At 36.4% G+C, this 26,599-nt stretch overlaps 1 protein-coding gene across 2 annotated transcripts in view; it reads right to left on the reverse strand.

Annotated features, from left to right (window-relative positions):
- The window catches only part of LOC125452223 (protein lin-28 homolog B-like), a 258,127-nt gene extending 241,827 nt beyond the window's left edge, over positions 1-16,300 (reverse strand). Inside the window, exons 1-2 of one of the 2 annotated variants that reach the window (XM_059645259.1) lie at positions 16,140-16,300; positions 15,768-15,882 (exon numbers count right to left, since the gene is read on the reverse strand). The gene's annotated coding sequence lies outside the window, so the exon portion shown is untranslated. The remainder of the gene's footprint in view (positions 1-15,767; positions 15,883-16,139) is intronic. The other variant, XM_048530383.2, reaches the window with a different exon arrangement.
- Between the last annotated feature and the right edge of the window lie 10,299 nt (positions 16,301-26,599).

Genomic DNA, 26,599 nt, shown 5'->3' on the forward strand with positions numbered 1-26,599 from the left:
ACTAACCATGCAAGTTCCTCACAGTCCTTCTTCCTGAATCTCATACCTATGTTCTCCTTTTCCAAAGTGAAGGCCGTAGAGAAATACTCATTAAACACCCTTCCAATATCCCATAGCTTCACACACAGGTTGCCTCCTTGGTCCCTAACAGGTGATGTCAGGGTTTTGTTGGGGTTACTGTTAGAAGCTGAAGCAGAAGCAGGGAATGACAGAGTCAGTGAGAGACATGGAGAGAGGAGGGAATCTGCTGGAATCAAGCCAACATAAGGAATCCCAAGTGTCTGCTTTCAACCATGATCACTGCAGCAAGTCAACTGTGAACCTTCAGGCAAGTAAGAAGCGATCATATAGAGACACATGCACGTTTTGTGTTCCTCCTCGCTTAGTAAGAGCCACAATGTTGGAGAGCAGAGAAAAGTTTTTTCTACAAAAACATGTAAAAGAGATTGCAGACAGTAAAGGTTGTGTGTGTGTGTGTGTGTATGTGTGTTGGGGTTGGGAGCGATGGTGGGGAAAGCCCATTTGTCTTTCTGTGCAAACCCAGGGAGGGACAGAAGAAAGAGAACACACAAATAGTCACTAGGACCTCGAGGTTCCACCTTGGTTTGTTAAACGTCCACCCCTCTTATAAGAAAAGCAAGTTTTTTTTTCTTAAAATGGAATGGGTGCTATGTGCAGCTTACCACTATTCCCCTCAAAGTATGACCCAATCCATCCATCTAGTACTCAAGATTTTTGCCTTTCATTATAAATACTCGTGTCATTGGTGCCAGAAAGCAAAATGTGACCTCTGCTACACTGGGTTCATTAGTTTGTATGTCTCCGTTTCTCATAACATTTATAAAACAGGATGCCAGCTTCTGCCCTGTGCCAATTTACGATGGGATCCACAGATCATAACAATATTTCCTCCATGCTGTAGCGTTGAGGTTGTACGTAATGTTGGTGAGGTCTTTTCTGGAGTATTGTGTCCAGTTCTGGTTGCCCTGTTATAGAAAGCTGGAGATGGTTCAGAAAAATAATTATTAGGATGTTGCCCAGAATGGAGGGTTTGGCTTACAAAGGAGAGGTTGAACAGTCTGGGAGTTTTTCCACTGGAACGTAGTAGGTTGAGGAATGATCTTATAGAGGTTTTTAAAATCAGGAGGGTATAGATAAGATGAATGACAGGTATCTTTTCCCTAGGATGGGGGGACTGCAACTAGGGTCGGGGGATTTCAAGACTAATGGGTATGTTTTTTAAAGGTGAGAGGAGAAAGATGTAAAAAAGATATGAGGGGCAATTTTTATTTTTTTATAAAGCTGGTACGTGTGTGGAATGAATTTCCAGAGGAGGTGGTGGATGCAGGTACAGTTAGTGTTTAAACGACATTTGGATAAGAATAGGAAAGGTTTGGAGGCATATGGACCAAACGTAGGCGGATTGGACGAGTTGGGGTTGGTGGTCGGCGTGGCCTGGTTGGACCGAATGCTCTGTTTCCGTGCTGTATGACTCTGTAAATAGCTCCCCAATAAATGAATTAATTAGAATTTGTTTAAATAAAAAGGAGTTGGAGAAAATTCATTTTTCCAACTCTATCACACGAGCCCAGTGGATTGTGAGCTGTGGGGACGAAGGAATCCCCATGTTCCTGCGATACTCTGCTATCGATCATTTTCCAGCGCGGAGTCTTTTCAAATAGATGAACAACAAACAAGGCAAGCCAACGTGTATCACCTCGATATGCTTGCTTACCAACTCAACCCGGTCTGTGGGTACTCGCTTGGGGACCGGTTTGTTTCTAAACCGTCTCCGAAATGGGTTTCATAGAAAGTTTGAGGTTTGAAAATCATTAATCGCATTATCGCCCCTAGTGGGTGAGTTTGATATAGGCACAGCAGCTGGCCAGCCTCGTCACTGGAACAGAGAACACGCTTCTCAGTCACACAGCCGCATAGTGTTTCTGGCCCCAGTCGATGTCACCACCGGACCTAAGTGCTCATTCGATTACAAAGCGCAATTCTTCTTCTCGCTCCCCTACCACCCTCCCCCCAAAGTCACCGGCTCAGAAATCAATTTGACAATCGTCGCGCTGTCATGTTAGCTGAAGTTTTACTCTAGGATTCAAAGCTTCTCCTTCCCAGCATCCACCCTCACTATCCCACTTCCCCCTTTTCCCAACCCCCCACAAAGTCTCAACTGACATCATTTCTGCAAAGCGATGCTGTCGTGAGGAAACCAGAGTTCTAAGTTTTAGTGAGTCGGCACACAATGACATGTTAATTAGTGATCGCCCGGACAGTCTATGACAGCCGTTCTGATTTCTTATCGTCTTGCCGAAACACATTAATATAAACTATTAAATTAGTTTCCAATTACATTTTCGGACAACCAGTGCTTTTAGCCTCTAATCCTGAGGCAAGTGAATGCATTGAACAGTCAGAAAACTGGCTCTCATTGTATATCACCATCACACAAACCTGTGGAATTAAGAAGTGCCGATTATACATAGTCATAAAAGCACACATATAAACGTACACATTTCGGAAGTTTTGTTGAAGACAACGACCAACCTGACTCAGGACAGGAAACCATCTGGAATGAACTCATCCTCTTCTGTGAGACCTGGAAATTAACACGTTTGCTCAGTTTGACATTAAAGGATAATAAATATTTGCACACAGTTCACAACTTTTTTTTACGTAAATGAAAAATGTGATAACTGCGTCCAGAGATGGAATCTTATCTCATTGCATCCCAAATATTTGACTGTTTCGATTACCTTGCTCTCCAGAGACAAAAACGATTAAACTGTACCCAAAACAAATGTTCTGTGAAAATCAATCTTCTCGCGGAAGTATTCACACACACTGTTTCAGTCCCAAGCACAAAACAGGCATTTTCCAAATTGGTTTAAATTATACTATAGGTGTCTATAGAACACAGCCAGTTTTACAGCATCGCGCCCCAACATTCTAGTCACATTTTTGACAGAAAGGCATACGGATTTGTTTCTCCACTGATAAAGCGAAGCGTATATTCTTTCAAGTCTATTAATAATGGATTATATTTTACCAGCAGAACGAAACACAAGAATTCCCTGCGTTCCTGTTCTTATTCCTCAACTCGAGTCGATTCCTCCGTGCAAATAACATACTCTGGCGCTCATGTTTGAATGAAAATTAATAATTTGCCTTTCGACCCCATTGAACTTCCAGAGTGTTTCACTTTGAGATAGTCCTTGTATTCGTTCGGCTTGTGCACGTTCAAGCCATTCGTTTCAACAAGTTTATGCAGGTGCTTTTTACCAAAGTCGCCTATCACATACTTCATCTCACCTTATGCAAATATCTTCCCTTCTTCAATGCGTTTACTTAACATGCCCTTAAACTTTTTAATTTGCCACTTTTATGATTGCATGTTGGAACAATAACATCTCATACTCTTTTACAAACTTTTTTTAAAAAAAGATGTCGAATACATTCACAAAACAATTAGATTTTCCCATCGCGATCACATGTAACGATCTGGGCATTCGTAGACGACAGCTCACGTTTCAAGACCGTAAGTGTTTTAGGCGAGGGAGGCCTGAACCAACGGTTCAATTCCATCGCACATTGGAAAGTGTCTGTAGTTGGCGTGGTAGACGGCGCTCTGAGCATGGTGTGAGGGCACAAGTTTCTGCGGGGCTATTTTAAAAAATTGCTGTACGCAGGAACACACCTGACAACCAGCGACGTCTCACCTGCTTGTCCACAGCAATTCGATCAGCTAGTGGAAACAAGCCATCTAGTCAGGTACGTTAGGAAGTTATCTTTTCGATCCTCCACCCACCTCTCTCCCGCCCCAATACTTCCCTCATTTCTGAAGGGTCTCGACCCGAAACATCAGCCTTCCTGCTCCTCTGATGCTGCTTGGCCTGTTATGTTCATCCAGCTCTACACCTTGTTATCTCCAATACTTCCCTCAACGGGCTTTGCAGTGTACACACGAACTCCTGCAACTGCAGATGCGCGTTTAGGGAGATGTTCTCCACTGCTATCCGCACACAGTACGCTACTCGAAACAGACAGTCGGAAGCGTTATGTGAGTGAGAGACAAGGAGTAGCGAGACGATTGCTGATATGCTTTCACAGTCTTTTTCGTTGTGCTGTTCGGCCGAACGAAAGTGATCTCGTCACAGATCGCAACGAGGTTAACGAACGCGCTACGGGAAGATTAACTGTGGTTTGCCGGCCGCTATATAGTGAGCAGCCATCACTCGCACGTTCACGGCCGACCTCTACAGTCTTCAAATATATCAGCCAAACCACGAGTCGATCTGGGAGGATACATGCTGTATAGTGAATTCACAACGCATGTATAGTTAACACTATTTGAAACGTGGTGCAGCAGTCTTTCGTGTGGAGTGATAATTTTGCGTGGAAAGATTAAACAAAATTTATTAAAACAACCGACAATTTCTTCGGTACCTCACCGATAACGCGGGGTAGAGGCGTAACTGTCACTGGTCCAGCTAAAAATATCTCCAGTCTAATCCATCCCTAGACGGGTTAAATCTGAGGTGATAATAATGTTCTTTAATAGCTTCATCAATTGTAGACAGTACTTTTTCAGGCTTTTAAAATGAAATACTGAGTTGATCTTACAGCTATAAAATGAAGTAAACAGGCAAATACGTTATTTTGCGATATTTTGAAGTGAGGACAGAGTGAAGATTGTTCGTTCTAACTGGCATTTTAATTGAAGAACGTGAGGATTTTTTTTCAAAAAAGAATCTGTTATTACGTGTTTGGATAGCTCAATGTTACCTTGGTGGGTACCAGAGTCCTGCTTCTATCTGCGTTTCCCAGACTAAACCCGAATGGTTAATTGTATCCTTGACAAAACATTACTGAGCAAATATAAGCAATGCTTTCGGCTGCAGGAAAGCTTAAAGTAATTTATTATGAATCTATTGAGGAACGGTGTGTGAAGAGCTAATTCACTTTTTAACCAAATAAATGTTGAGTGTAAAAGATTACTGGCCCTTTAAATTCAACATCCTTGGTCCTGTTTCCATGGCAACGTTTACCCATTCTATTAGAGGAGAAACATGCACAAGTATTGTACTGTGGGCGGGAATACTTGTGGAAGGGTGGTTTTACTGCGCTTGCCCGTTTCCGACACAAACGCGAGCTCACGTATAAGTGCCCTCAACATAAATAATCAGACCAAAAATGGTAACTGAACAACCCAATAGACAAGGCAAAACAAACTGTTACTTAAATAAATCGAGGTCTTTTTTTTAAAAAGAACTCTTCTGCAATGAAGCAGTTTGAGAAAAGGCGTTTTTAGGGTTAGCTGGCAGAGATGCTGTTTGCGCGAACTTACTTCAGTGTGGCTTATTAGATGCCATTCAAGATCCAAATCTTGCAAATAAAACCTCCATTGAAGCATACTAGAGGGCAAATGCAGCACAGAGGTTTAAGCTTAAAGTTATCAAACTGATCTATCAGCTCCACTTATGTGCTACTGAATATGATAAAATTCAAGTCCCACTGTCAAAACGCCAAGGTATTACCCAGCGTGGCCAGAAAATAACACACTTCCACGCAGAGCTTGCAATGTTAGCCTGACTGACAGTCACCCAACCCCCACCCCACTCCTTCCCAAAAAAGATGGTAGCATGACAAACAACTGACTGTTAACCTTAAAAGACATTTGAAGTAATGGTGGATTCTAGGTTATAAAGGATGTTGATCAGTTGTTATTACAAAACTGAACGCAACCGAACTGGGGGAGATCTTTGACTTATGCCTTCTGTCATCCGTGCTCACCTATGCTTTTCAAACAAATTGCATTAAGATTCAGAGTTCAACATTTTGTTGTTGAAACAAGCACTAAAGGCAAACAACAGCTACAATTAAAGACAAAAGTTTTATTCTAACTGTTGTTTTGCAAACACACATAGTGAATCAGTTTTAACTAATTGTACCATATTTAAAAATATCTGAAGCATTACTTCAGCTGCAGTCTCCTCCCTACCCCACTAAATTTCCTCCCTGTTTTGAAGAGATGGACTTTTAGGAAGTGTATGGTCTCACTGATGCTCATCAGACTTCTGCATTTCATATGATGATCTCTTGGTTGATAGTATTGAAACTAAAGTGTACGTAGACTACTTGGGCACTTGGGGAACAACAGCCAAGAAATGACTGTACAATTAGGCAGCATCTTCACTTTCAGCAGTAGCTACTGGATAGTACACAGGAACTCTGGTGGGTTTCCTCTATCCCAGGACACTAAGGCCAACATAAACTCTCTTACAGAGATCTATTAACAACTCAAATGGGGATCAAATCTTGAATAGTTTGAACACTTCAAACATAATATTAAATGCTACTTCGGAACCATTATATTGACTGGATAGCATTGCATACTTGATTCAATATCATGTATGGGTACAAGTTATGGCAAAAAAAGCATACAATTGGAAAATAATTGAGTGGTAACAGTTGTATGAACAAGTGTCTTGGGTTATATCGTAAATATTGTTTACAATTTCTAGTTAAGTGTCCGGCATCTGTTAGTGAAACAACTGGCTGTTAAAACTAAATAAAAAAGGATGCTGAAAAAAAACAAACATTCAGGAACAAAAGCTGAGAACTTCCGAGAAAAGGGTCACAGGCCCTGAAACGTTAACTGACATTTTTTCTTCACAGATGCTGCCAGACCTGCTGAGCTTTTCCAGAAACTTCAGCTTTTGTTCCCGATCTACACCATCTGCAATTCTTTCATTTTATCTTCACATAAAAACAACTCAACAGACCTGGCAGCAGAGAGAGAAAGCAAAGTTAGCATTTAGGGTCCATTGAGAAGGTTCACTGGATCTGACTGTTAAAATTAATTGGGTCTTTGTTGGTGCCAGGCAATGAGTAGCAAATCTAAAAACAGTAAACTATCCAATATCAGCTTCATTGTTTCAGAAATTAGAAGAATGTTTCCTGGATTAAAACAGTAAAGTTGAAGAACTGCGGACAAAAAAAAATCAATACTGATCTTAAAGTTACTAATAATAACCACTTTGGTTTTTAATGCTGCAGGACTGCTGGTATGTGAAATACATTACACTGTTGCATAAATTTATCCTATCGGAAGTTATATCCTGCTGTGGGATTACATTCTGCAAAACAAAAATTAAATCTCTTGATGTTGCTTCATTGCTTTCTCCCGCCCCCAATAACCTTGGGAGGTATCTTCTGGGCATGAATAAAGTGAATAATTAAGCACTGGAGTGAGTTTAAAAGGATGTAATCTAATCATCTATCCAAATAAAATTACATTGTGAGAATACTTGGCATGTATTTATCTAACCCCAATGATTAGATTAGTATTTGCAAAATACCTCCTATTGTGCATTTCAATATTTTTTGAGACACATTGACAGAATATAATGAATCAATATGTTTAAGCAGTTTGTTCTATTTCATAAAGCAATGAGGTTTACTTTGCTGCTAGCCACCGCGGCCACATAAAATAGTTCTGCTATTTGAAGGTGGTTTAGTTTTCGAATTGTGTGACAGATTACATGGAAAATGCAATAATTGTCAGAAGACATTTTCAACCAGAAACTTACAGGGAATCAACTAAATTTGGAAAATCTTGAAATAAGACAAACTGAGGATTAATTAAAGCTTATTTTAAATAATATGAACAGTAAAATTATCAAAAATTCAAACTGTGATCAATTTTCTACTTCTAAAGTTTTGCTTTGAATTCTAATGTAGAGTTAGTCACTGTCTAAAATAAGTGACAAAATAAAGTTGACTATTTTACTTGAAAAACCACAAACAACACTTTCGTAAATGTTCAAACAGAACCAGTATTAAATGTTTACAGGAGGTTATCTCAAAACTACAATAGGACGATTGGTACTTCAACTAAGATGGTGGAATGGTAGTCACAAAAACTTCCGTGTTCCATATTTAAGCAATAGATATTTATCTACCAGTAGCACACAGTTAGGTCTCTAATAATATCTTTTCTTATTTTACTCAGATGAAAATCTTAATATTAAAATTTGAACCTTAATATTTATACTTTTCTTACTCATTCAGCAATGCTTGATGCAGAAACACTGTCCAATATAAATTGTGATTAGCATCAGTCATTTTTTGCAAGCCACTACATAATAGCATTTAACTGGTTCCATGCTACTACTTAAAATTTGGATTTTTAAAGAATATAATTGCATGCTGCTTATGACATTCTATCTCTGTAAACAAACTAGCAATTTAGATTAACTTGCTAATATTTATGGGTGCATTGTTTTTGGACATTAATTCTGTTAACGTTCTGAACTTGAAGTCCGACAAACAAAATCCAAGTACTACAAAAACATCTTCAGAAAGATTAACTTCTGGTTTTTAATTAATCTTTTTGTTAAAGATAATCACATATTTTATTGGTATCTATGGACCATTGTGGTTCATTTCTGCTACTGCAGCCACATACTATTTCCTAGGGAGACAATGATTCCCAAGCATGCATTGGAGTAGCAAGAGAGAATAGAAGGGAAGTAAAATTAACAAGACAAATAGCTTGTGCACATTTGTGACTAAATATCCTAATTTGATAACCAGGTCTCAAATTAAAACATTTACTTCCATAGTGACTTGTTTCTTTTGAAACTGAACTGCAAGAGTATTTAAAAATATCAGTAATTGAAGTTGTAACAATTGATAACCAAACAAATTTAATGTAAATCTAATCTTAAGGTTGACTATAAATTTTTAATTACATAAATAAGTCTGTATTAAAATGCACACATTTTAATTGTTGACTTTCCAATTCTGTTTCGTACATTATGGACACAACCTCATACAACTACACTCATTCACATTTGCAGAATTATTGAATAATTAATTGTCATTCCAGAGTTGAGGTTTAAATGTTTTGGCATGTGTCTTTATCCTAGAAAAAGGATCAGGTTTGAATCACTCAAGAGTTGTCCATGTTGTCTTAATTATAAAAGATAGCACTTTAAGAGGTTTAAACATGTAAAATGCTAATTCTTAATTATCACTAAAGATGAAACACTTGGTATGCTTATTATTGGTAATATTGGCTTGTGAATGCTAATAAGAAATGTTTATGAAGTAAAGGCTTATTTCCTGCAGTTTTTGATTCAATAGAGCCAAATCCAAAAGACTGACCACTGGGTATACACATGATCAGAATTTTAACATACATAATTTTTTTTAAACAGGAAATTCATTATTGTATTTCATTATTATCAATTTCCTCAAATATGTCAATGCAATAAACACATTTAGTAGCATTCTGAACAATTTGTTCTTTCATATTATAATGGTAAACAAGTAAAATTATACACATTGATAATAAACTAAAATGGAGAGATAATTGTAAAGCACAACATTTTGAAGCCATTCTTTTAACAAACTTCGTTTCAGTGTTAAGGTTTTAATGCTTTAGAAGTGTTTGTGTGTGCGCGCGTGCGTGCCTGTGTGCACGCTTGGAAATGCAGGCACAGATTAAGACAATTAGTTAGTTCCCAGCAGAAATATATCCTGCCAGTTCAATCTGGACTGACCACAGTAACTGGTCATCATCAACTGGCTTCGAAGCTGAATAATTAAGCCTTTGTTCAGCTAAAGGAAAACTGGTGCTGGCCTGTTCAAAATGAGCTCTGTGACCTTCCACCTGGTTTGTCACCTATGCCCTTTAATTTGATGATCCTGTATATCCTCAGACTCTATTCTTGGACTCAGTGTTAATAAGCCACTATATTTGATTTTCAATGACAACTATCAGCAACCATTGCATGATCTACTAAAACAGATAAATAAAGTCTCACACTTTTAAAAAAAAGTAATGGGATTTCCCCTACCCCATAAGTTCTAACTCGATATAATTATGCTAAGCTAATGCCGATAACTGTGACACAATGACATTTAATATATTATGCCTACATTTCATGCAATTGAAGTTAACATTATCAAGGAACACAACCACGTTGTACAAGGTTTGTTTCCCATTTTTTAATAAGTTTGCCACGAATCTAAATTATATTTAAAAAAAGAACAAAATAATCTAAATTGATTTCCAGATTAATATCAGGTATTACAATAGATAATCAGGCATATACCTCATTATGGTGCCATTACAAATGGATATTAAATATTGATAGATTCTCTTTTTCTAATATGTGACACATCACAATTTCTCAGACAATATGGCTAGATTCTGTGAAAAGAACTATATACTTGTCCATGAGATGATGATCAGTTTCTCCAGCTATGTGAATGTTATGCTTAACAATACAGAATTAATTTTAATTGGTAGCAACTGGAACTATGGATGTAGCCATAATCTGATCAGTCATGATCATCTTAAATGGCAAAGCAGGCTGGGGGGAATAAATGGCTTACTCATGATTTGTATGTTCATGTGTCTGTTTGTAATTTTAGAAACATTTTAAAGCTTTATAAACAATTATTAAACTATAACTTTGGACCATTTCTATAATATTGTGGGATATCATAATAAAGCTTAGTATTGGTAGGAATCCCCTCTTTCCTTGCAAACTGAAATGGCCACATTTTCAATATAGAAAAAAAAATCTCTCATATAGTTCAAGCTCCTAATTTTTAAAAATTCTACTTCCTCACTCTAGTTTCCTGCGCACCCACCACCCACTTCCCCACCCTACAAAAAAAAATTCACAACTGTATTGTGGGTTGATTTTTGATTGTGAAGATATTTTTCTCGATCATTTGAAAAATCCAGTGCAATTTTTTTTATAATAAGCTACTTACTGGAAAGGCTGTACTGCTCAGAAGCTATGTAGTACTTCCAAATATGAATTAATAAACAAGTTTCAATTTGATCAATTTTGTTGTCCTGATTCAGCACTCCGGTCAGCGACTTCATACAAAATCATTATGTCATTGGAAGTACACTTCCATAATATCGCCTTACTTGTGCAAATTGTCACTACTCAAAGCTATTTGTTTACATCTATAAATAAGCTAAAATTAAGTTTCTAGAAGGCCACAGAGTCAACACTTGGATTGATTTTATCAAATATGTGCAAGGCAATCAATGATATATAAAGTTACTGAGTGAAAAGAAAGTGATGCAACCTCTCTCAACTGGCAGCCAGCTGGACTTTTAAACACTCCAGGATACATTAGTGCCTGCATTGTATGCCTGACAATAAACAAATTGCTGTGATTTAAATGAAGTTAGTATATATTTCTTCATTAATATGAAGCATTTAAATACCTATCTTAAATATTACACAACCCTATTTCATGAAACACTTCACATCCAGAAGATAACTAAAATGGTGAAAATTAACATGGCAGTGTCAGTCTGCAGGATACCACACTCATAAGCTGTACCATTTCCTTTCCATCTTGGAAAAAAAACATGGCCCACAGGCACCAAAGACCATTCATCAAGTCAGACCCTGTTTCATGCAGTGAGCTACCAGCAAGAATTGCATTTGCAGAACAACATTTTATATAATAAGGAATTCTTCCTGGGGACTTGACTCTTCAGTTTATGAAATTAAGAAAATAGTATTTCAAGTAATAATTTAAACCTTGTTAAAAAAGTTTATTGGTGACCATAGTTTTATTCTACAACTGTAACTAAGGGGTATTATCTGCCACATTAGAAAAAGCATTTGGATTTTTAATGAAATGCATTAACATTTTTTCCTATATGTATGATATACCCTTACTTAATGCTTTAAAAGGAGTCATGTTCAGCTTCATGATATGTAATAAAACACCGTATTTGTATCACCACTCTACATTATCATTGCAAATGACAGCAGCAAGCGAACATTTTGAAACTTAACAATGCTAAGGAGCCCATAAATTTTATTATTACAAACTCATTTTTAAATAAACAAGCTTTTACTGTTTGGGCTTCAACGAGTATGATATATTAAATCAAAAAAAAATTCTAACTTTTTAAAAACTCTTTGATTAAATAGCAACATCACATTTGGTCCTAAACTTAACAGGTCATTTATGAGCAGTAGAACATATTTACATGAATTCTGACTTATTATGTTTCCCCAATGAGCAGATTGTTGGATCAGGATTGCTATGAATTAATTTAACTTTTCAAATAAACACTGTCAATAAGATTAATTCCTATTTGTGTATAAAGAACCATTTTTTGTAATGTTTCATCTCAATTTTCTCATTTTTATACCACAATTCAATTTTTCAAACAAAAATTCACTCGTAGCATATAGGCATTGCTGACTGTGACAGCATTTATTGCATAAACCAGCTGCCCTTTAACCAGTGATGTAATCTTTCTAAATAAATCAGCCACTTTATAAGCATTGCTGCATACTAAAGTATTTCACTGTTCATGAAATGAAACTTATCATTAGAATACACAGTATACACCAAGATTTATAAATATTTATAAAAAGCTTTGCAGAATTATAAAGATGGAAGATTTCTATCCAATGAGAACTGAAATACTGGGTTTAATTGCATACTTTAACTTGCTTTGATAAGATAATCGGTCTCCAATATTCATTTATTATAATATATCAAGTTTAGTAAATGTTCCAGTTGGTCAATGCAATCCAATCAATGGCAGATTTACTTCAGTAATGTCTAATCGCATGGTTACTTAGATTTGTTACTGAAATCTCAAGTGTCAATACATATTAGAACTTCTCTAGTTAAATTCCCAAAACATTTTAATCTAGAGCAATAACTGATGTTAGATACAAGTACCTAAAAAAAGAAGCATGTTTATAATGAATAAAGAAAAACAAATACTTTATTATTAGTCAGGAGGAAACAGTAACTGCTACACGAAGCATTCCTAAAGCTGACAGAGGCGCACACTTTCCCTCTGTATAATTGAAGATTTTTAAAACAATATTATTCTCATCACAATCTAATATGTATATTTCATGTCCCCCTACTTAGAAGATTTATACCAATAAGTGGTGTGCATTATATTCATTTTAAAATGTGAAGTAATTTACAAATTATATACTAATACAAACTGAGAAAAATACAAGTGTCTGCCATAGAAGACTGAATTGCAATTGGACTAGCTTATTAGATGTGAAGCTGCAAACCATTTTTTTTTGCAAACAAAATCACCCAGTTTTATTTGTCCCATATCATCTCCAAAAGTTTGAGACGGTTTGCATTTCAAAAACTTGAATATTTTATTGTTCATCTTTTTTAAAAAATACTTTTCTTAAAAAAAAGAAAACCATGTTTTGTGTTTACTTTATGATTGCCTCTCTTGTGTGATTAAACCCATGGACAACATTTCCATCTTTAAACATGGAAATTAATGTGAAATGTCTTTCAATTTATAGCCATTTTAGTGAAAACTACTTTAATTAGGAGGTAGATTGATGGTTTGTTCCATGGTGTGTTTATTTTAAAAAAATAAATCAAAATAATAAACTTCAGTAGATACACATAAAACAGGCTTCAAACCAATCTCTAAATTTTTCCCACTCAAAACTGACCCAAAAACTGTTTGCATGACAAATATAACAAATCAATCTCTTCCAGTAAAGAACATGATTATGTTAAAAAGCTGGGAATTATAGAATATTTCTGAACAAAAAAATGTTTTAAGTAAATTAGTTGGTTACACAAAGCAGCAAACAAATACAATACTATACAATGTCAATTAAGCAAAGGTTGGCTAAACACAAGTATACGTTCAACTCACGCTATTTGCTACATTTTGGTTGAGATTTTAAACAATACGTATGATGCCTAATCCAACGAGAATCTTTACTGTAAGAGATTGTAATTAACGTAAGTTTTCATTTTCACAAATATATAATTTTCTAAAGTGCATTCTGTATAACTCAATAGAAGTACTGGAGAAGTTACTACTTGATGATCAAGAGTAAAAGCTGCAATTCCAAAGCAGCATGATATTGATTCTTCTTTCCCTCAAAAAGACTGCAGATTACTTTCTAATTTTTTGAACATCATCTTTTTGAACAAATTCAAATTGTCCAAAACATTCTATTTGCCCTGTCAGCCTGACACATTACATCTGGCTTTATATTTGGTGTGATAGCAATGCTTGTATTTATGTAGCACTTTTCATATTTATATGAACTCAACTATCCTGCAGATAATACAATTATTTCTCAAGTGCAGTTACAATAATCATGAAACAAATAATCTAAGTGCAAGCCTGGTAGACCATAGCTTCAGAACACAAAACACACTTTAACTTGGCCTGTAATTAAAGTGTATTGCCTTAAATTGTGAAGGGGTGGAGATGGTGGAAGAAAGAGTGGAGAAAGATTAGCATTAATCTTTTCTGTTTTGTTTAATGAATAAATTGTCCTAACTTTTACTTTTTATTATGGACACACACTCCTGGAGTACTCCAGTCCAAGGTGATGGTCAACATCTAGTTACAATGAATATCTTAACATTCGTTTGATAGTAAAGAATTTCAATATTGCTATCTTTTTTCCAGTAACTGTAACACTCCTTTACCTTTCGAAAAAGAGACAAATCCTCTGGTATTACAGTTTACAAAAAAAAATCAAATTATGAATGTATTTTTATGACATCTCCCTCAAAATAATTATCTGCGAGGGAGAAAACTCTTTAAACAACAGGAGAAAAAAAGAAAATCTACTAGATGCAAAAACGTTCAAATGTACTACTAGGAAAGTAAAAATCCCTCAAAGGCTCTGCAAATTCCAATTGTTCTTTTCAATGAAAGCAGACAAATACACACAACTTTTCGGAGCACAACTTCAGTCTAAAAAGCCCATGCATCAGTTGAGATTGATGCCCCGATAATAACAGACGTGGAAAACCATGAAAAAAATATGAAGGAGTCAGAAAACAGATGCCCTCCAAGTGCTTGCTTTATTTTTAAATACCTCGGACGTGTAAAACTGCCAATGACAACGAATCAAAATGGCGACTTTCTATTCCCTGATCCACTTAAAAGTCGAGCGGAAGGAAATCATTTACTCTTACAGATCACATAGCAACAGCAAAGTTCACCGGCGATTTCAATCAAAATGAGTGAACGAATCGTGCTAAGTCGCTTCACACGAACGCAACAAATTTTAACTGATCATAAGAAAATGTACTTTTCCGTCATAAGCATCACGCCACTGTAAGCATCCAAGCACCATACCGTTGGATAAAACAAAAGTGTGAACGAGAAACATACATTTCATAAATGGTGCACACATGCATCTCCGTGCGCATTTTAAAAGAAAGTACCCAAATGAGCCCCGCATTCCTGAGAAAAGGAGAACGCCATAAGGATGCACTGAAGTGGGGGGGGGGGGGTTGAAATTGGTGAATGGCAGCGAGTGGGATTTGGCTTTACGACTGCAGCAACAGCAGAAGCATTAGCATCATCACCATTACCCCCGATTGAGAGCAGAGCCCCCTTTAGGAGTGGCCGGGGTTCGCGCGACGCCCCCTCGTGCCTCAGGTGACAATCAGCAGCGAGTCCCAGGACTCGCTCACTCTCTGCCTCGCTGTCGCTGTCTGTCTCTCTCTCTCTCACACACACACACACACACACACACACCTTCAGCATTCAGGGGAGGGCAAGAGACTGGAGACGACAGCAGCGGGGTGCCGCCTTCCAAAACAACACGCAAAGAGGGAGAAAAATAAACAAGCAGACCTGCTAAACTTTTCCACCCCTCCCCTTTTTGCCACCAAGCGACTTGCACGTGTTAGCTCGCAATTTTTTTAGTATCCCACAAACTACTTACATGGGATTTCGTCTTTTTTTGTGCGTGTGTATATTTTTGGCACGTTCAGTTTCTAACCTCGAACATGAAATTCTACGACGCGTTCAGTTTTCCTTATTTTTAGATATTGCTGTCTCTTTAAATCGTGAGATAGAGAAAGAGAAAGAGAAAAAATATATATACACACAACGAGTGAACCCGGAAGAACATTCATCTCCTCCAATTCTGGATAGCCCGACGCTGCAACAGGGAACGCTTTGTCCGCAAGAATAGACGGGCTTTATTTAGGTTAACAATTTAGCGCTTCTCGCGTCGCAGCGAACGGGTTGGACAAGATCGTGTTTGAGAGGCTGCCAATAAAACTGGAGGGTCACATATCTCTTTCACTCTTACCTTACGTGCGTCATTTTTTTTAAGACTTATTTCACTTCCTGCCCGAATGTTCTTTGCTGTTGAAGAGGCAGTGCCGGGTTCAGGGCGGAAAGAGGCAACGTCGAGGATGAAAACTTAGCCGAGCTGCCCAACAACCTGAAAACCGTGCAGCCCGAGAGGGAATCCCCAACTCCTGGTCACACACTTCACCCTGCCTCACACGTCATGCAGCTCGATAGGGGCTTCCCCGCCACCAGCCGTACAAGGGCGAGCCCTGCTGCTTATGCAACTCAAAGCTGTCCAGATTTTTTTTGCATTTTCGCAAATGCAAACATCTCTCCTCCCTCAAACCCACCCCAAACCGCATTTCTCTTTAACCCTCCCGATGTTTGGCTCGCTGCGTAGACCAGTGCACTTCTCTTCAATGTTGATGGTTCACTCTCGCTTTCTAATTGCTAATTCTACGTATGAATTGTATTTGAAATCCCGTTACCTCTCTGGAATAAAGCCAGAATTGCTCGTTTTTTTGCATGCAAATTGTGATCCAAGTAAGCGCTGCAACTAGCAGTGCTTATTTTTTTTAAATCGAAATCCAATAATAATGATTCCCTTCGTTAAAATTAATATAATTTCTATATGACCTCTACACATGTTAACAAAAAAAGACCAAGCTCTACACTGTTACCAATGGAAGGTGTTTTTTTTTGCAAAACCAAAGCACAGATGAAGCAACATGATACCCGACAATGTGGTAGTCATGGACGCTAGTGTATTGAATGAGTTTATTCGCAAGTGATTTTTGTTTATACAGTCTTTACCAATTACACTTGGGGTCGAAGGAATACATAGTACATGGGCTGTGAAAGAAGTGTGATCTCTGGAGTGAAAGGAAAATGAGGTTGAGAATTGATCGAGAGAAAAGCACAAGGAAAAATAACAGCAGAATAGTAGAAAGCGCAGACCTTTGGAGTTAACTTTTTTTAAAGAACAGGCAAACATGCCAAGAAAGGAAAGACAAGTGAAACTATTTAATGAAGTGTAAACAGTTCCTTTTTCTCTGATTTATAAGTGTAGATTTGTTTGTTATGGGAACCCAGCAGCGTAAAATAACTGCCCTTTTATCCCTCGTGAAGACTCAGTTGCATTAAAAAACTACCTTGTATAAAACTTTCCAAATATAGGTTCAAAAACAAAATTCAGCTTTCAATTATCCACAGGTAGCTGAGTTGTGTTGAAAATTTAAAACAAATCTGCATATAAAACACATTTACTTTTGCAATTATAAACTATTATGCTAATAGAACAGCAAGAATAATTAGAAATTCAGCTCTGCTTTTTAAAATGCTTCATTTTCTATTGGCTACATGTTTCATAACTTCGAGAAATTAACAGAATATGTGGATTCAGGATCATATGAAAATGAGAAATAAAATTGTGACAAAAAATATTCAACCTGAGGTATATTTATTTTAAAATATTATATTGAATTGATGTCGTATGATTAGTGAAATCTGAGCTTTGCAATTTATATATTCAGTAGGTTTTGTCAAATGATTTTCGTGTTTTACATAATAAAATCCCAACAGTTTGGAGATTTTTCTCATAAAAAGGTATGAACTTGACATAACCTATGAATTAAAGCTGCAGTCTTCAACAATAATTTATCCTAAACTGTCTTGCACGAATCTTGTTACTAAAATCATTGTTGAGACTGCCCACAAGAATTCAAAAGCTATAAGGGTAATATTTTATGGGACACAAATTTATTTGTTGGAGAAGATTCCCTGGTATTCATTTTGTGAGTTAAGCAGACTTCATGATGAGTCATGTCAAAGAATTGAAAAACATATTGTGCTCAATCAACGAATGTTACCATATTCCCTAAATTAATTTCAAGTTTTGTCCTCCAGGCAGTAATTATTTCTCGAGTTTTATTTTCACTGGTACCTATTTTTCCTCTGCCCAATACCACATCTCTTTTGTATGTTAACTTAGACAATACGTTGGCAAACTTGTCTAACCCCCGGGCATGTGGGAGGTGGGGGAGTGTATGAAAAGTGAGGTTATTACATCAGGTCCAATGTCACTGCACCCACAAGGGCACATTTTTAAGCAAAGATAATTGGAGAGCTAATTGAGTTCTACCAGATCTCCTTCCCCCATAACTCCCCAATGCCACTTGATGGATGCGGGAGCCATTTTTAGCATCTTTCTCTTGCTTAAGATCAGTTCACTCACTGCAGACTGGAAATTGAATGTGACATTTTTACCAACTGCAGGGTCTCAATTTTGTGCTTTATTTGTGAAGGATGCTGTGTTCACACACAGAACATCACAATTTGAACATTAGTCTTGACTGACATTTAGTTTTTGTTATCATTTCGAGATGTAGATTGGAAATCCTTAGCTGAAGCTAAGCTGGAGTGAGTGCTTTAAGTAAGTAATAATGTGGCAAATCCTGGTAATGAAAGAAAAATTAACGGGGAAAATTTTCTGAGTTTTCAAAACATAATCAACTCTAGCTAAATTACACTTATAACTTTAAATAAGCCAGACAAAATAAGAGAACATACAAAGAAATCATATATTTACAAGTGTGATGACAATTCAGTTAAACTAATTCTATACACAAGTTTGTTTTGATTTTAGTAAAGTGCATAGGAATGTATATAATTAAAATTTCATCGGTGATTTTTGTTTATATTGTAACCTGCCAGACATCACTGTGACAAATTTCACATTGCAAAATTTCAGTTGTCTAATTGCAATTTTAAATGATATTTTCCAAGATAATGTTTTATCTTTATTTAAAGTTGCAGAGAGTGTACAGTATTAACTCAGCATTACAATTTTTTTTACTGTGCTCTTTCTAAACCTGTTATGCATTGATGAATCCCTTCTGTAGGTATTCTGTAAGCACTTCAGCTTTGCGAAACTGCAATGAGATTATTTTAAAATGTTTTCAAATGTATATATTATGGATAAAATGCAAATATAGGACATGATAGCCTGAGATTAGTGATATACATAAGCATATGCATAATTATATTATAAATGCATTGAGCACAGTATTCATTTCACATCTGCACAAGTACATTTCCAGGAGGAGTAATTGGATAGCACTCAGGAATGGGAACCCTGGCCAGTTTTTCTTTAACTTACTGTGCACTGAACCCGATTGTAATGCCCTCACATCTCTCTCCACTTCAAATCCGCAAACTCAGAACAGGCTGGTGATCAAACAAGGTTGACTCACTGTGGATAAGCAATTGGCTGACTTGAGTTGGTTATCCACAAAAATAGCATGAAAAGCACATTTGTGGAAATAAAATTACATTTTAACATCACAGATTGCAAAATGTGAATGAGATCTCTCTGAAATGAATTGTAACAATATTTTTCAACCTTTCACTTTACCAGATGTACTCGATAAAATGAATCATTTGCTCTGGTTAAATATTTTACAGTATTTAATTCTTTCAGTTATGACACGCAAGAGCAATTAAACTTTTCATGTAAATATCATGTAAAATAGTCATATCATCAAAAATAATTTCTAAAATGACAATCTAACGAACAAAGACAAATATTTAGCTAAGCTGTTTTATGTTTTACTGGATGATTGATTTGACTACAAATTATGCACTGTTTTATGTTGTATCTTTTGTTGATTCATTGCATTTTCTGCTATTTGCATAATAACTAGTTAAATCAGCTCTCAATGCTCACTGTATCATTAAGGCAGAAGTAATTGCAAAAACAAAATCCTGCTGTTAGGGGAGAAATCCAGAAAGGATGCAGAAAACTGCTTTAAATTTGATTTGTTTGTACTGAAAGGGTTTGGCTACTGTGACCTTTGCCCCTGTGGGGGGAAGGGCTATATTTTAGAGGGAACAACAGTTTGTCTTTTTTCATGATGTAAATACTCAATAGCTTGTGAGGCAAAACCTTGAAACTAGAAATAGGCTTTTGTACTTTTCTGTGTTTGCCACTATAAAATCAATGCCATGTGAAGGAAATTAAAGAAATACAAAACATAATGTAAATTGAATCCTGTATTCTTTTCTGTAGTGTTGAAAGATATAGAATTTATAAATAAAAACCTCTATTAAACATATTTAGTTTGCTGAGAGATTTCACATGCAAGCACAACTGTTATAATTGTCATTATACAATCTGTTAAAAACATACAATTTGTTAATGTTGATACCATACACAGCAAAAACACTTGTAAGGTATAAAATCTTCTCAAATATTTTACCTTTGAAGTTCAGATTGGAGATAGCTAACAGCCACCTGTTAAAGAGGTAGATTTTTCAGGGACTTGTAAAGATGAGTAGTGTATCTAATGGGCTTCCTAATAGAGGATAGGGCTGTAATGTGAGTTGCAGAGCCAGGATAGCTGTCGTACATAGTTTCAGAAGGGGCAAGGAACATGTGGAGCAGAACTTTGAAAAGCAGAAAGTATGAATAAGGACAAAAAGGGAAAGACAAAGGTGGGCAGGGGCTGAGGTTATGTAAGATTGAAAAGATAAGGAGGATGTGGAGACCTTTGAAGATGATTTTAAAATTGGAATGAGGAGAATCCAGGATCCAGCAAACTACTCAATATTGTGGTTAAAAGTACAGGTTTCATTCCAGTTTATGTTGTGTGGAGCTCATGGAGAGGATTTTTGAAGAGTCTATTCTAGAAAATGATGAAAGATTTTGTGGCAGTGGGTTAAGTGAAATGGATAGAATTTTCACTGTTTCTAGGATGTAAGCAAATAGTCTTGGGTGATCAACTGCATGAATAAATAATACTTAATTTAACCACGATACTGAGATCGAGAGGTATGAGTTATGTTTAATTAGGTTATGGGTTATGGCCCCAAATATGTGTTTGAGCTGATTGAAAAGAGTTTAAATTGTTGTTGACCTGAAAGAAGTTCTGTTTCATTCCCAATGTATCATAAAATTAGCAAAGTACAATTCACTGAATTAAGAAGAGTAATAGCAGAGAAAGTTTAGCTGGATATTGTTTGCTTCCTTCTGAAAGTTGACCTGTGTTTTGAGGACAGTGGAGGTGGCTGTGCAGATGCAGAAGTGGAAATATTTATAAAGGACATGCTGGGTGTTTTTTTTTGGAAAAGAAAAGACTGGGGTAATGAGGGGCAGGTTCTTGGAGGTGGTGGAAGGAGATGTCATCATCAGAGGTCAAGGAAAGGTAATGCACCCTAGTAACATTCACAAAAGTTGGAAAGCCACCAAAGCAGAGCAGAATGCTATTCTCCAAATGTTGTGCCGTTTATAAATACTGAAGAATAAGTAACATTTCTGAAGTAGTTTTGTGCTTATTATTTAGGAAGCATGAACTCATTTACAAGACAACTAATGACTCTCACTTTAATAATGTAGCAAATTCAGAAAACAGTCAAACATGTCTATTATTGGAATATATTATAAAATCTTACACATCTTTAAAATAATATTTGTATTTAATTTATCAGCTGGAGCTACATTTATGCAAAGATTTTAATATCAGCATGAAGCAATTTTAGCTTTTCATCTATCTAAAATGAACTATTTCTATCCGTATCTGGGGGCAAAGTGAAATAAGCTTCTGATTCTTGTGCAGTTAGTAAATCTAGTCTGCAATATCCTTATGGGTTTGTTGGACTTCCTTGACACTTCCTTAAGTAATGTGGGTAGCATTAAAGTCCTTAAATTTTAACTTTTGGAGAGCTTTGTGCATGGACCCTAACTATAACTTTTGTTCTCAAACTGGTAGCTGCAGTGAACGTTCTCTCAAAATATCTTCATATTTGAAGTAAATTTTGAAAATGGCTACATTAAAAAAACAAGTTTTGAGATGATTTAATTGCCATGTTTTAGAATTAGTCAGCCCTTAACCTCGAACGGCAAATTTTTTTTGTGTTCATTGATCGAAAAAGATGATTTATCTAAGTGAGTGACAAACTTTACATATGAAATCATATAGCGTTCAAAGGCATAATGCACGAATGCACAAAGAAGACAAATATTCTATGTGCGCGGGAATGGTATGGATTCTTGGCAGGTAGTTGTAGGTTTTGCAGATGGAAAGCAGTGCATGTTCATTCAGTATGAAAATCAGTGATGTTTCTTCAGGCAATTCATGGCACTTGTGCAGCTGGTGGGGATGTGATGCCTCCTTGATTCATTTTCAGTTCTTTATTTCCTTAATTATATCTTAATTTTATCAGTAACTAAATAACTAGCCTGGAGTAAAGTAAGGGAACAAAATTAATATTAATGGAGACAACATAATTAAATCATTTCTTTTTAAGCTTCAATTGTGCATACTAATCTAAACCTCTTTTATTTTCAAGCTAACTAATTCCAATACAATACTTTTGATTATGCTGTCAGTAATTAATATTTAAATATAAAATAATTTAGAAATAATTTGACCTATTTGTCCATTTAAATAGGGTATTGATGAGGGATCTGTTTAAAAGTGAAAAAGAAAATTTCAACTAGCCTCTAATAATGGCAGTTCTTCAGACTTGAAATTATTTTAATAAGGTATTTAAGTAGTACTGTGGGTGTACTTACAACGTGTGGTCAGCAGTGATTCACCACCTTACTTCCTAGTGCAAAAAATTAAGACAGTGTCCATGCTAAAGACTGTTTTAAAGTTCATTTGCAAAGTTTTGTTGTCCTGCATAGGAAGATTACAATTCAATAGGTATTTTAGACTTGTGATCATGACCTATCTGATTGTGGGCTTCAATTTCCCATCTGAATGCTATAACCTTTGACTCCCTTGTCTATTGAAAATCTATCTGACTCATCCTTGAATAAAATTAAAGACTTGGCCTTCACTGTCTTCTGACTTGTTTGATAATTTGAACTCAGAATACAGTATTGAAATTTAGTTAATATACAAAATAGATATTTGGCCAGGAGAGGTACTATTAAAGATTGCAGAAAGAAAGAATCAAAAAGACAAATGTGAGGAATATTCAATTTGAGGTGTTGCATAACCTGTCAAGTGTTTCCAGCAACTTTTGCAGATTTTTTGTATTTTGACTTTGTATTAGGAGTAATTTAATTTTTGAAGACCAAAAAAAAGTGAACTAACTGCTAAATAGAAATACACTGAAGGGTGTAGATGAACAGAGAACACAGAATATACTCTGGTTGGGGGACTTAGATATCCATTGCCAAAAATACTCAGTAGCATCACTACTGACCAAACTTCTCCCTCAATCTAACTTTGAAGTACATATTTATGACATCATTGGTAGGAGTTACCACTGCACAGTCCTTGTGGAGATGAAGTCATCTCTTTACATGGAGGATACGCTTACATCAATGTTGTGTGACACTACCACCTTACCACCTTGGGATAGATTTCAAAAATATCTAGCAGCACAAACTGGGCAGCTAATACATGAGGTGTTGTCAGTTATCATCAGCAACATAAGTGTATTCATTCACAATCTACAACCTCATAATCTGACATATCTCCACTCCACCAAGCTAGGATCAATCAATCATAGAATCCCTACAGTATGGAAGCAGGTCAATCAGCTCATCAATTCCACACTGCCGCTCTGAAGACTATCCCATCCAGAGCCATTCCCCGCATCTAACCAACCTAACCTGGGCACTATAGGAAATTTATCATAGCCAATCTACCTAGCCTACACATCTTTGGACTGTGGGAGAAAACCAGAGCAAGCCTGCATAGACACAGGGAGAATGTGCAAACTCCACACAGACAGTCATCTGAGGGCGGCATTGAACCCAGGCCCCTGGTGCTTTGAGGCAACAGTGCTAACCACTGAGCTACCACACTCGAAGGACAAAGCAAAGCAAAATATTCTAAATGCTGAAAATGTGGAAGAAAAGCTAGAACGTGCTTGAGAAACTCAGCAGGTCTGGTAGCTTCTGTGTAGAGACAAGTAGAATTAACATTTGAAGTCCAATATGACCCTATGCAAGTTATGATATTATGCCACTGCTTTCCCCGTAGTTCTGAACAATAGTCAGTGGACCCAAAACATTAACTCTGCTTTCTCTTGACAGATGCTACTAGGTCTGCGGTGTCTCTCCATCAATTTCTGTTTTTGTTTGCTATTTATAAGGTTATGATCAAAGTTGGGACAAATTTGTTGACCTGACTAGAAGTTTAGAGATCTTAATGTCATCCTGAGTTTGATAGCTAATTGTTTCAAGGAGGCAAAATGGATGGAACCTAGAACATGGTATCAGAAATGTTTAAATTTTTTTAAATATACCTGTCCAAAGATGTCATTACACATCTCTGGAGCAGGTGGGGCTTGAACCCTGACCTTTTAGCTCAGAGATAGGAACATGACTATTACACCTTCAGAGGCCCCTCAAACTTTGTTTTTTGGATATTAGCTGGCTGCTAAACTGCATCTTCATTATAACTGGGTTTAAAGAGACAGCTACCAAATCAACACTATTACCAATAATACAAATAAAAGTTGTTAAGCAAACATACCAACAAACAAATAAACTTATGAACAAGGAAAAAATTCAGAAGTCACACAACATCAGGTTATGGTCCAGCAAGTTTATTTAAAATCACAAGCTTCCAGACCATTGCTCCTTTGCCATCTTAAGTCAGGACTGAAGAAGGGTAATACTCGAAACGTTGACTGCTCCTTTCCTCCAGATTGCTGTCTGGCCTGCTGTGTTCTTCCAGCCTTCTGTTTCTCTTACATCTTTCAAATATGTCATCTTTTAACATTTTAAACTTCTGTTGGTACAAGCCTAACCTATCCAATCTTTGTTATAAGACAATCTACTCATTCCTGGCATTCATCTAGTAAATTGTCTCTGAACTGCTTCTAACATATTCTTATCATTCTTTGAATAGAGACCACATCTACAAAATTATATACATTGTTGATCTCTTTATTTAAGAAGAGATGTAAATATTTTATGCTCATCTTGGATGAAATCAGTACTGTGCACAATACTTCACATGTAGTTTCACCAGTGACCTGTATAATTCAAGTATAATTTCCCTGGTTAATTCTTCTAGCGCTAAATAATAACATTATCTCATCTTTCTTATTTACTTGCTGTATCTGTGTTTCATATAATAGGACACCCAGGTCCTTCTGCACCTCAGAGCTCTGCAATCTGTCACTATTTAGATAATATGGTATATTTTCATTCTTCTACCAAAATGGACAGTTTCACACTTTTCCACATTATAGTCCATATACCACATCATTGCCCACTCACATAAATTATCTATATTTGTTTGTTGCCTTCATCTATCTTTTTCACAACTTACTTTCCTACTTGTCTTTGTGTTATCTGAAAATCTAGCATCAATACATTTCATCCCTTCATCTAAGTCACATGACTTGTAAAATATTAAAACATGAATCTTGGTAGTGTACCACTCGTTACATTTTGCCAACCAGAAAATGACACACTTATGCATACTTTATGTTTCCTGTCAGCCAGCCAATCTTTTACAACAACATTATTTTGCCCCACCACCACAAGCCTTTATTGTCTGCAATAATCTGGCACTTTATCAAATGCCTTCTGGAAATCTAAGTACAGTACATTCACTGTTTCCTCTTTATTCACAGCATATGTTACTTCTTCAAAGACTCCAATAAATTGATTACATGTGATTTCCCTTTCATAAAACCATTTTGAATCTGCTTGATTAACTTAAATTATCAAGTGCCTGATTATAATGTCCTTAATAATATTTTTGAACACAATTGCTGAAATAGATATTTAACTAATTGGCCCAGAGATAGTAAGAACAGCAGATGCTGGAGTCAGAGATGACACAGTGTGGAGCTGGAGGAACACAGTGTGCCAGGCAGCATCAGAACCGAAATGTCAACTTTCCTGCTCCTCTGATGCTGCCTGGCCTGCTGTGTTCTTCTAACTAACTGGCCCATAGTTTCTTGCTTTCTGTCTCCCCACCATTTTGAGTAAAGGAGTCACATCTCCTATTTCCAATCTAATGGACACCTCCTGAATGTAGGGAATTTTGAAAAATTAAAGTCAATCCGTCAATAATCTCACTAGCTACATCTTTTAAATCCATAGGATGACGTCCACCAGGATTCAAGGACTTTCTGTTTCTAGTTTCAACATTTATCTCAATAATGACTTCCCAAATGATTGTAATTTTCCTGTACTCCTCCTTGCTCCATTCCATTTCTTGATTACAGCTATTTCTTGGATGTTAATTGTATTCTCTATTATGAAGATCAATGCACATAACTGTTTGTTCCACCTGCCATCACCTTATTTTCTGTTATTAAATCCCCAGACTCACTTTCTACAGGTCACTTATAGACAAGGTGGCTAAAAGGTATTTGGCATGCTTGCCTTCATTGCTCAGTCCTTTGAGTATAGAAGTTGGCAAGTCATGTTGAGGTTGTATAGAACATTGGTGAGGTCTCTTCTGGAATACTGTGCCCAGTTCTGGTTGCCCAGTTATA

This window comes from Stegostoma tigrinum, chromosome 4 (genome assembly GCF_030684315.1).
Source record: "Stegostoma tigrinum isolate sSteTig4 chromosome 4, sSteTig4.hap1, whole genome shotgun sequence".
Taxonomy (NCBI): Eukaryota; Metazoa; Chordata; class Chondrichthyes; order Orectolobiformes; family Stegostomatidae; genus Stegostoma; species Stegostoma tigrinum.